This window comes from Alosa alosa, chromosome 4, assembly GCF_017589495.1.
Source record: "Alosa alosa isolate M-15738 ecotype Scorff River chromosome 4, AALO_Geno_1.1, whole genome shotgun sequence".
Classification (NCBI taxonomy): Eukaryota; Metazoa; Chordata; class Actinopteri; order Clupeiformes; family Clupeidae; genus Alosa; species Alosa alosa.
Window position 1 is genome coordinate 2,470,277 of NC_063192.1, and position 12,555 is coordinate 2,482,831.

A 12,555-nucleotide genomic window follows, 5' to 3' on the forward strand; every position below is an offset into this window, starting at 1 on the left:
TAGTTGTCTTATAGAACATTTTAAACTACTGCTCTACAAGATATCTATTCCAGAAGAGTACTCCTAAGAGCCCAAAAGATTCTGAAGGACTCTTCTCATCCTAACAATGGATTATTCCTACCGCTGAAATCAAGAAGACGCCTATGTAGTCACAAAGCCAGAACTGAGAGACTCAGGAGAAGTTTTTATCCCCAGGCCATTCGAACTCTGAACTCACACTATACTGACTTTGCACACATGCACTCCTCAGCACTCATGACCCCCCCCACACACACACCTACAAGACTTTTAGCACTTTTACATCCCTCTCCCTATGCTACAGACCTTTTATTAAGTGTGCTTGCAAAGCAGCACACTTATTGTTCTTCTTAAGTTTTCTTATTAATATTATTATTCCCGTCTCCCTAATTTTTGTCCAGCTCCTGTGCCTAGGCCCTTTGAGACAGAGACACCGTTCCAACTTTAAAACGTCCGGGCAGTACCGGTGTAACTTGCTCGAGAAGATGACGCCAAGTGGGCGTGTCGTTCGTCCGCCATATTGGATTGAATAGAAAGCAAAACAAAATTTTCACAGGTCACAAATTTGGTCCGAACGCCACGAAACTTGACGTACATCATCATTGGACCAAGCCTCACAAAAGTTACTAGAAGGATTTTTGATTTTCGAAAGCGTTTGATGAGTCATATGGTAGTGGTCAACATAAACGTGCCCCTTCTGTTATTAGAATGCTAAGCGGAGAAGCATGCCAAGCAGAGATTTAACATTATTCATTTCTTGTGTGGCTAGAAGCTACGGAGGAGATGTTGCTGTATGGGATTTATGTTGCTTAGCGTGATGCCATGGTCATTTGATATGAGATGCTTGTACTCGTAACTTTAGGACTCCTATTTTTTTTTTACTAAGAGTAATTCAGGAAGGATTTTAGCCCTAAAAGTAGCGCCTGAGTCTGTGACGGCTTAAAAGAAGTCGCGAAGACTCCTAACTCACAAAGACCGAACAATTTTTTGTGGTGGCATTTCACGTCGCGATGTTTTGAAATGCGTCTGCAGGAGTTAACAATCGCGAGGGAACAATTTTGCATTGTAGGCATAACTAAGGGATGCAGTAACCCCACCAACAACAACCAAAACTAGCCTACTCATTGTCAACATGTACATTAAATGTAACGTTTCATTGTGAATCAAATTACAATGTTCTCCTCCTTGCAAACGTTGGCATAGGCATATGGTGACAGATTCATTTAATAATGTTGCTGCGTGGATCACGGTAAGTGTGAATGAAGTGGCCACTTCTTAATGGGACTCGCTGTATGGAAGTAGGCTAAGTAAAATAGAAAAGATCAAATAAGATAAGGTTAGGATATGCCCGCTTGACAACGGCAGAGATAGAACTGGCCTTTGGCCATAGCAACCATCCATTTAGAACGACTGGCCTTCATAGCAACCAAAGATCTTAGCTGTGATTCATGTACAGTATGCATTCAATGTGATGCAAAGTATAGAAAGGTGATGAAATATACAGAGACAGGTCAAGAAATATAGTACAATGTAGACAGTAGTATAACAGTTGATTTACAGAAGGTGGTTTAGAGTAATATGAATTAAATATGTGCAGTGTATTAGCAGTTATCTCATACAATAAGTAGAATAATATATGTAGATGTAGCAGTAACATTATAATAGTAGAAATAATAATATAGATATATGCAGTGTATTAACAGAATATAATAAAACAGAATAAATATGGATATTCAATATGACAAATATATAACAGATATGTACATAACATACAGCTATGTGCAGTGTGGAAACAGTGTCATTGTAGTGCAGAAACAACATTATAAGAGTAGTAAGAATAAGTCTATGTGCAGGATGAATAGTATAAAGATCAGTAGAATAACTATGTATAAATGTAATTACAGTAGGCCTATGTACATTTGTAAATAAATAGAAAACTATGGGTGAGAGGGATAAATTAATTTTATTTAATCGTAAAAGTAAATCGCATTCAATTAAATTGCAATTAAAAATCTTTCCAGTAGGCTTTAATGTCACGCAAAAAGTACAACCAAAGCTGAGCTTGATCAACTAGAACGCCTAAAGAACCAGAACTTGAGTATAGTTTTTTGCTGGGTCCCAGGCCATGTTGGTCTGAGGGGAAATGAGAAAGCGGACAGTGCTGCCAAGCAAGCCCTCAATGAAGAAGTCACAGAATGTCAAATCCCTGCCCCAGACCTTAAACCTATACTGAACTCTTACATCACAGATAAGTGGCAATCTGAATGGGATTAAAATGTACCAACAAGCAAGCAAGGACTGTGAATTTTTTAGCACGTTTTCATGATCCACTGGGTCGTTATGGGCCACACAAAATACGGTGTTGCTAAAATTACTCCTATTGTGGCTATTAGAGACATGCGTTCATGAGTATCCAGCTACATTCAATGAGTTTAGTAAAATACAATCACACACAAAAGACATCACTAATGTTGAGGACATTCCTTTATTCTGAGATACATCAATAGGCTCTCAAAACAATCCCAAACAGACATAAGGTCTTTATAGAGCAAATCCATATAGATTATTTGTCAAATAAACCAGTAAAACGGAATTAGGGGATGGAATATATTAAAATAAATCAGTGAAAAAGTATCCTGACAAACAAGCAGCATTTTAATGCCTTAGTCATATTTCATAATTTCAATTTTTTCTCTAGGTTACCTGATAGCCCAGTTTGAGAGGTGCAAGATCGTGACATTATTTATTTTGCAGCCAATCACTGCTGTTTTTTTATTTTATTGATTTGATTTTAGTCATAGAAGCTAAATTCGAAGGCAGGCCACAGGTAAAATCCAACGAACCGCATTCACCCCTTAAGGCAATAGTTGAATAGAGCTTTTGAGGTATTGCTACTGCTCCAACACTGAAAGGCACTGTTAGGAATGCTTGGATCAAGCCAGGTTCAGCATAGCGTATGTCACTGTCACTGGTGACCGGACCAGGGCAAGCACACTTTCGCAGTTCCCGCCGGAAATGCAGTCTAGTTTATTTTCTTATTTCATCACATGTCAAAACACACACACACATACACACACATATCTGACTTTCTCCAACTTTTGCACATCTCCATAGAAGTTTTTATTTATTATTTTTGACTTCTCCTCCATCTACCCATGTCCTTGATTGCCTAGCCTTTCTGCACCCCCCACCCCACCCCCATCCCCAACACACACAAAAATAAACACACACTTACATCATCACTGTCATCACCTCACATACATACAGCACACTGCTTGCTACAGTAAGCCTCCTCTACATACTTGCTGCACACTGCCCCCCTCCCCCTCCCTACATACACAGCACAATGTCTTCAGGATCTTCTCCAACACACATCCTCTACATACTTACAGCACACTGCACACACACACTACACACACAGTCACTGCTCCACTCCCCTCCCACCCACACACACATCTTCACTGTCATCACTCACATACATCATACATACAGTACTCTGCTTGCAATAGTAAGTCCCTTCACCATACTTGCAGTACACTGCCCCCCCTCCCTCTCCCCTACATACACAGCACATTATTTCATCAGGAAGCTTCTCCAACACACATCCCCAACATACTTACAGCACACTGCCCCCATACACACAGCACATTGTCTCTTGAGGAAACTTCTCCAACACACATATTGCACACTGCCCTCTCCCCACATACACAGCACACTATCCCATCTCTCCTGTCATTCCCCCAACACACACACCAAGACCCCTGGCAGTCGGGTTAGCCCCTTGAGCCGTGGATCTGCCCAAGGTTTCTTCCTTGGTAAGGGAGTTTTTCCTTGCCCCTGTTGCTCTTGGGTGCTCCTTTGTTGGTGCCCCCCCCCCCCAATCCCAATCCTCCCCCACCTTTCTTATGCAGCCCTTGCCACTTAATCTACTAAACCCCTCTTCTACTGCACTTTATACCCCCCTCCCCCATAAACGCACAAATAGGCTGACACCAGACATAATTTCACTGCATTTCTTACTTCCAGTAACTATATGCATGTGACAATAAACTTCCTTGTATCCTTGTATCCTTGTATCCTTGAAAGTCATTAAATTTAACATTGAGAGAAAAAAATAGATTGCCTACAGAAATTGGAGAATAATGAAAGCATACATTTAAAACAACAATGCTAATGGTTTGAAATCAATTGCGAATTTGATTGGCTTCACTCTTGAACACATAGACTATAGCCTACAGTCTATGCTTGAACAAAACGAGTGAATGAATAAATAGTATAAACTCAAAAACAACTTTGCCATATATTCAAAACTATCTATAGCCTACGTTCTTATATTAAAAGAGTTCACTCCAAATTATTGTCTAGGTGTAGGTGGTCATAAAACTAGAAATGCAATTCACAAGGAATTACCAGTGCATGAAAATGCAAAAAGTATGTTGTAAAATATTATACAGAGTAAAAACAAATAATGCATAGTTTCAATAGTGTTACTAGGGTACATATGTTGGTTGTTATGCCAAATTAAGGTTGCTATACTGGTTACTTGGGTAATCCTGTTGGTTGCTATGGTGGTTGCTTGGTTGACATTGTGGTGGTTGCTAGGGTGTTGCTAGGGTATTTGACATGGTTGCTAGGCTGTTGCTAGGGTAGTTATGGTGGTTGTTCTGCTGTTGCTAGGGTACTTGTGGTGGTTGCTAGGTTAAACTCATTTGTTGCTATATTGGTTGCTAGATTGTAACTGTGGAAGTGGTTGCTAGGCTGTTGCTGGGGTATTTGACATGGTTGCTAGGCTGTTGCTAGGGTAGTTATGGTGGTTGTTATGCTGTTGCTAGGGTACTTGTGGTGGTTGCTATGCTGGTTGCTAGGTTAAACTCATTGGTTGCTATATTGGTTGCTAGGTTGTAACTGTGGAAGTGGTTGCTAGGCTGTTGCTAGGGTATTTGACATGGTTGCTAGGCTGTTGCTAGGGTAATTATGGTGGTTGTTATGCTGGTTGCTAGGTTAAACTCATTGGTTGCTATATTGGTTGCTAGGTTATAATTGTGGAAGTGGTTGCTAGGCTGTTGCTAGGGTATTTGAAATGGTTACTAGGCCGTTGCTATGGTACTTGAGGTGGTTGCTAGGCTGTTGCTAGGTTAGTTGTGGTGGTTGCTTTGCTGGTTGCTAGGTTAAAGTCATTGGTTGCTATATTGGTTGCTAGGTTGTAACTGTGGAAGTGGTTGCTAGGCTGTTGCCTGGGTATTTGACATGGTTGCTAGGCTGTTGCTAGGATATTTGACATGGTTGCTATGCTGTTGCTAGGGTACTTGAGGTGGTTGCTAGGCTGTTGCTAGATTAGTTGTGGTGGTTGCTATGGTGGTTGCTAGGTTAAACTCATTAGTGGCTATGATGGTTGCTAGGTTATAACTGTGTAAGTGGTTGCTAAGCTGTTTTTAGGGTATTTGACATGGTTGCTAGTCTGTTGCTAGGGTACTTGAGGTGGTTTCTAGGCTGTTGCTAGGTTAGTTGTGGTGGTTGCTATGCTGGTTGCTAGGTTAAACTCATTGGTTGCTAGGTTGTAACTGTGGAAGTGGTTGCTAGGCTGTTGCTAGGGTATTTGACATGGTTGCTATATTGATTGCTAGGTAGATGAGGTTTAATAGTTGGAATGACTGAACAGTTAAATAGGTGGATAGTTTAAATCAGTGTTTTTCAACCACTGTGCCGGGGCACATTAGTGTGCTATGAGAGATCATCAGGTGTGCTGCAGAAAATTACCCAAATGTCACTCACTGGTCCAGAAAAGCAACTGTTGCATCAAATAATTTATAACCACATGCTCTCATTGATTGTATGTAGAGATGCACCGATAGATCTGCTGGTGACCGGAATCTGCCGATTTTCACGTGATCGGCCATGACCGGCGACCGGCCGGTCAGTCTGAGACATGCCGATTTTATGCGGTCAAATACACTTTCGTGCGCCGCCAATTGTAACAACACCCAGCTGAGTTTGCAAAGTTTGAAGAAGCTAGCAACCAGGCCAACACTCAGGGCTGGATGTAGGGCTACAAAGAAAAGCTAATAGGCTAGTGAGTTTTTCTATGCAGCAAACGCTGTGCTTTACCATTGGCCTACTGCGTGGAATTTACTAAGCTGTCACTTCATTAGGCTACGTAAACATCGCTCATCACCGCCCGTCACTGCCGCTAATTCGTGCCCACAGCTGAACCACAAGCCTGCTGAACGGAGATAAACGACTCGCGATATTAAAATAATCAAAGATGTCAACAAGCAGCGACATACAGTAGCCCTAGTAGTTCTACTCCACTGAAAAAAAAATACTCTAACTATTTACTGCATCGTAGACTGCTGCGGCTATGCCTTAAAATACCCTAGTCTAGCAGATTGAGAAAGTGGATGTCGTGAAAGTGAACAAACGATAGCCTATTAGAAAGGCAAACAAACGTTTAAGTTGCTTTTGACATAGTAGCCTACAATGAAGAAAACTGATGCTCTGAATACTGAATCAGTCGTCTCTGAAAGTTTCTATAGCCTAATTGATGCATTTAACCGAATTTGGATTTAATTTTTTTCACGCAAAACGTGCACTGTTTTCATATGCATCTAATCACTATTAGCACTTCTCCCCTGTGTTTGCGTGATAGCCTAGGCTGCTACCACTTTTCCCTCGCCCTCCCATAAATTCATCAATGCATTGATCAATATGCATTGATGAATATGTTACATGGTAGTATGTTCAAATGTATCATGAAAATTGTTCTTTAAATGATTTAGTTTGATGGGTGAATCCATAATTGATAGCCTCTGCTTGAAAAGTTCCATTTTTTTTAACAGCCATTTCATCATTGATAAGTTGATTACACGTCTATATTAACATGTTCTATCAAAGAAAAGATAGAAAAATAACTATTTGTGTGTGTGCTGTAAAATGGTTAGAAGAAATGAAATCGAATCGGGCTAAAAATCGCATCGCAGGTCAAACTCTATGAAAAAATCGGAAATCGGTATCGCCCAGAAAAATTGCAATCGGTGCATCTCTAATTGTATGATTGCACCATTTGTGGTATGCAGGCATTGTACAACGGGGCCTCCATATCCAGTATTCACAGAATCATCACATATCCAGTTCATAACAACAATTAAATTATAGATATAGTCACCTACAAATGAAACATGAGGGCTTTGTTTTATTGAGCAGGTCTTGCATAGAAGCCATAACACAAGGCCATATCTGTGTATTATTTGAAATTTTAGGGCTATGGTATGTTAGGCATGATATAGGGTGGATAATTTAAATGGTTAAATTATTTGTGAGGTAGATGAGGTTTAATGTAGTTGGAATGATTGAGCAGTTAAATAGGTGGATAGTTTAAATGGTTAACTTATTTGCTTGGTAGATGAGGTTTAATATTGTTGGAATGACTGAACAGTTAAATAGGTGGATAGTTTAAATGGTTAAATTATTTGCTAGGTTGATATTGGGATGTGAGCGATAAAATGGGTGTTCCATAACAACAATCCATAATTTGATAGCCTACTGCATCTGAAGTTAGACTTGAAAAAGAATCTGTCTGCTCACCCGGTTCCATTTTTTTAACAGCCATTTCATCATTGATAAGTTGATTACATCTATATTAACATGTTCTATCAAAGAAAAGATAGAAAATAACTATTTGTGTGTGTGCTGTAAAATGGTTAGAAGAAATGAAATCCGAATCGCTAAAAATCGTGTCGGCAGGTCAAACTCTATGAAAAATCGGAAATCGGTATCGGCCCAGAAAATTGCAATCGGTGCATCTCTAATTGTATGATTGCACTATTTGTGGTATGCAGGCATTGTACAACGGGGCCTCCATATCCAGTATTCACAGAATCATCACATATCCAGTTCATAACAACAATTAAATTATAAATATAGATATAGTCACCTACAAATGAAACATGAGGGCGCTTGTTTTATTGAGCAGGTCTTGCATAGAAGCCATAATAAGGCCATATCTGTGTATTATTTGAAATTTTAGGCTATGGTATGTTAGGCATGATAGGCTAGGTGGATAATTTAAATGGTTAAATTATTTGCGAGGTAGATGAGGTTTAATGTAGTTGGAATGATTGAGCAGTTAAATAGGTGGATAGTTTAAATGGTTAACTTATTTGCTTGGTAGATGAGGTTTAATATTGTTGGAATGACTGAACAGTTAAATAGGTGGATAGTTTAAATGGTTAAATTATTTGCTAGGTAGATGAGTTTTAATATAGTTGGAATGACTGAACTAGGTAGATGAGGTTTATTATAGTTGGAATGACTGAACAGTTAAATAGGTGGATGGTTTAAAAGGTTAAATGATTTGATAGGTAGATGATGTTTAATAGTTGGAATGACTGAACTAGGTAGATGAGGGTGGGTAGGAGTCATAGTTGATGACAAGTTAAAAGTTGTTGATTGACAGCTATAAAGCTACAAAGTTAAATGTATATAGTTTAAAAGTTGAATGTAGATAGTTTAAAAGTTGTTGATAGACAGCTAGTTTAATAGATAGATAGTTTAATGATAGTTTAAAAGTAGACCGTTTTAAAAGTTGAATGTAAAAAAAGTTCAGTAGTTTAATGGGTTACATTGTTTAACAGTGGATTATTGTAGTGAGGACTTTTATTTTGAAACAGTTTTGGGCAGAGGAAACAGTTGAATAGGATGTGTAGTTTTAATTGACCCAGATTGTATGCTTAAAGCCTGAGGCTGCAGGTGGCCTGAACACCTGCCACAGGATTCTAATTGCTTAATGGCCGTATTATGATGTCACAATCGGCAATGTTAAGTCTATGTGGGATTTTAAAAAGTTTTTCTTTAATAGTTTAAAAAAAAGTATAAAAGTTTCAAAGTTGAAAAGACATAGCAGCTTGGTCCGTTTGAAGACCCATTGCTACAAAGTTTGAACAAAGTTTCTAAGTTAAACTGTTCAAGAGAAAATTGTGCACGGAAAAAAATTAATCGAATAATAATAATAAGTTGTTGTTGTTGTTGTTGTTTTTGCCTTGGAACAAGTTGGACAACATTTTCATGCACTGTAATAATAACTAGAAATGCAATTCCAAGGAATTACCAGTGCATGAAAATGCTAAAGTTGTGATGTAAAATATCATGTATAGTTAAAACAGATAATACAGAGATGGTTACTACGGTGATGCTAGGATAGACATGGTGGTTGCATAGCTTAATAAAGCTGATAGTTTAAAAGTAGACTGTTTTAAAAGCTGAATGTAGATAGTTTAAAAGTTGTTGATAGACAGTAGATAGTTTAAAAAGTTGTTGATAGACAGCTAGTTTAATAGATAGTTTAATGATAGTTTAAAAGTGGACCGTTTAAAAGTTGAAGGTAAATAGTTTAAAAGTTGTTGACAGACTGGAAGTTGAATGAATGTTGATATTCAAATAGTTTAATGGCTGTGTATAGGTAGATATTTGATGATAACTGAAAGTTGGAATGGCTCTAATGTTTGCTAGCAGTTATGCTAAGATTTTTAACTATGCTAACCATGCTACTTAGCTAATGTTTTATAGCAGTGCTAACAATGCTAACCTGCTAACCATGCTACTTAGCTAACGTTTTCTAGCAGTTTAATGAATGTTGATATTCAAATAGTTTAATGGCTGTGTATAGGTAGATATTTGACGATAACTGAAAGTTGGAATGTCTCTAATGTTTGCTAGCAGTTATGCTAAGATTTGTAATTCTGCTAACCATGCTACTTAGCTAATGTTTTATAGTAGTGCTAGCAATGCTAACATGCTAACCATGCTACTTAGCTAACTTAACTAACATTTTCTAGCAGTTTTGCTAAAAATGCTAACTATGCTAGCAATGCTAACTATGTTAACCATGTGACTTAGTTAACCAAGCTTATCATTTTTAGTAGTTATGCTAACTAGCATGCTAACATGTTAGCATGCTAACTATGCTAACCATGTTACTTAGCTAACCTAGCTAATCATTTTTAGCCGTTTTGCTAAAAATGCTAACTAACATGCTAACATGCTAGCATGCTAACTATGCTAACCATGTTACTTAGCTAACTTAGCTAATCATTTATTAACTAGCATGCTAACATGTTAGCATGCTAACTATGCTAACCATGTTACTTAGCTAATCATTTTTAGCAGTTATGCTAATCCATGCTTATCCAAAGATGCTAACATCTTAACCATGTTACTTAGCTAACTTAGCTAATCATTTCTTAACTAGCATGCTAACATGTTAGCATGCTAACTATGCTAACCATATTACTTAGCTAACTTAGCTAATCATTTTTAGTAGTTATGCTAACTATGCTAACTAACATGCTAACATGCTAGCATGTTAACTATGCTAACCATGTTACTTAACTAACCTAGCTAATCATTTTAGCAGTTTTTTAAAAATGCTAACTAAGATCTTAACATGCTAACTATCTTAACCATGTGACTTAGCTAACCCTAGCTAATCATTTTTTAGCAGTTTTCTTAAAATGCTTAAATCTTTCATCCAATCAATGCTAACTTGCTTTTCTTGCTAACCATGCTAACTAGCTTCAGTGGGTAGGAGTCATAGTTGATGAAAAGTGTTGACAGTTGATGACAAGTTAAAAGTTGTTGATAGACAGCTAGTGAATGTATATAGTTTAAAAGTTTAAAAGTTGAATGTAGATAGTTTAAAAGTTGTTGATAGACAGCTAGTTTAATAGATAGATAGTTCAATGATAGTTTAAAAGTAGACTGTAAAATGTTCAGTAGTTTAATGGGTTACATTGTTTAACAGTGGATTATTGTAGTGAGGACTTTTATTTTGAAACAGTTTTGGGCAGCGGAAACAGTTGAATAGGATGTGTAGTCTTAATTGACCCAGATTGTATGCTTAAAGGTCCAGTATGTAGGAAATAATGGAAAATAAACTGTAACCATTCAGAAAATGATCACCATATGTTGTCAGAGAGTAAGGAAACACGATGAATTGACGTAATGGCTTATTTGACAACATTACTCTAACCCGTAAAACCCGTAAAAACCCATGAAAAAATGAGTTACGGGGCGGAATCTCTTGGAATTTTCGTTTATGTTTTGAACGATTCATTCTAGAATAGCGTATTAATAATGGGCTAGCACGTCCTCCTATTTGGGTTGCCAAATTAGTAAAGGCCAACTGTCAACAGCTGTCAGTTGTAGTCATGAATGCCTACGAGAGGCAGGCAAATTTGCAAAATTAAAACAAGAAACAAATTAAGTGGACATCGGAGGAGCTTCCTGATATGGTGACGTCTTCGTCAAATGAAGAATATCAAGTCTGACGCAGAGCTGGCCATATTTCTCCACAACAGGTAGCCTAGGCTAAACTTAATCTGCATCGCTGACTTCAGCTAAATATGTTACGTTGGTTAGAGGTTTTTTTGTTTCATTGTTTCCCTTAATGTGTAGCTGGGTCATGGTTGGATAAACGTTAAAGCAGCTGCAGGTCAACTAACGTTAGCTAAGTCTTCATTCCATCTGGCAACCCAGAAGAGGCTCGCGTCTGGTAGTCTTGAAAACATTCACCAGTGTTTTGATTTTGGCCTACAGAACGTTCGGTAACAATCCTACAAATCACACCTTTAAAGCCTGAGGCTGCAGGTGGCCTGAACACCTGCCATAGGATTCTATTTGCTTAACGGCCGTATTATGATGTCACAATCGGCAATGTTAAGTCTATGGGGATTTTTAAAAAGTTTTTCTTTAATAGTTTAAAAAGTATAAAAGTTTAAAAGTTGAAAAGACATAGCAGCTTGGTCCGTTTGAAGACCTACGTTACAAGGTTTGAACGAAGTTAAACTGTTCAAGAGAAATTGCGTACGGAAAAAGTGGTAAGCGGAAGAAGAAGTTGTTGAAGTTGCCTAGGATGAACAGTACAGTGCATTTTCATGCACTATAATAAGAAGAAGACTTCGGATAACAGAACAGTGCATTTTCATGCACTATAATAAGAAGAAGCCTAGGAAGAACAGTATAGTGCCATTTCATGCACTGTAATAAGAAGCCTTGGAAGAACAGTATAGTGCATTTTCATGCACTATAATAAGAAGAAGCCTAGGAAGAACAGTACAGTGCATTTTCATGCACTGTAATAAATCGGATAACAGTAGAGTGCATTTTCATGCACTCTAAAAAGCCTTGGAAGAACAGTACAGTGCATTTTCATGCACTGTAATAAAATCCCTAGGAAGAACAGTACAGTGCATTTTCATGCACGGTAATAAGAAGAACCTAGGAAGAACAGTACAGTGCATTTTCATGCACTGTAAAAAGCCTTGGAAGAACAGTACAGTACATTTTCATGCACTGTAATAAATTAGTATCAACATAATAGCCCATTGTCTCCCATAAGTCCCAAAGTGTTTGAAATAAAATTATCTGAAATGCAATGGCTTTCAATTCAATTTATGCCTAGTTTTTGATCTGTGTAGCACACAGTTGATTTGACATTCATGAACAATCGTAGACACATGAAGCAGTTTTAATTATTAGCTGCCT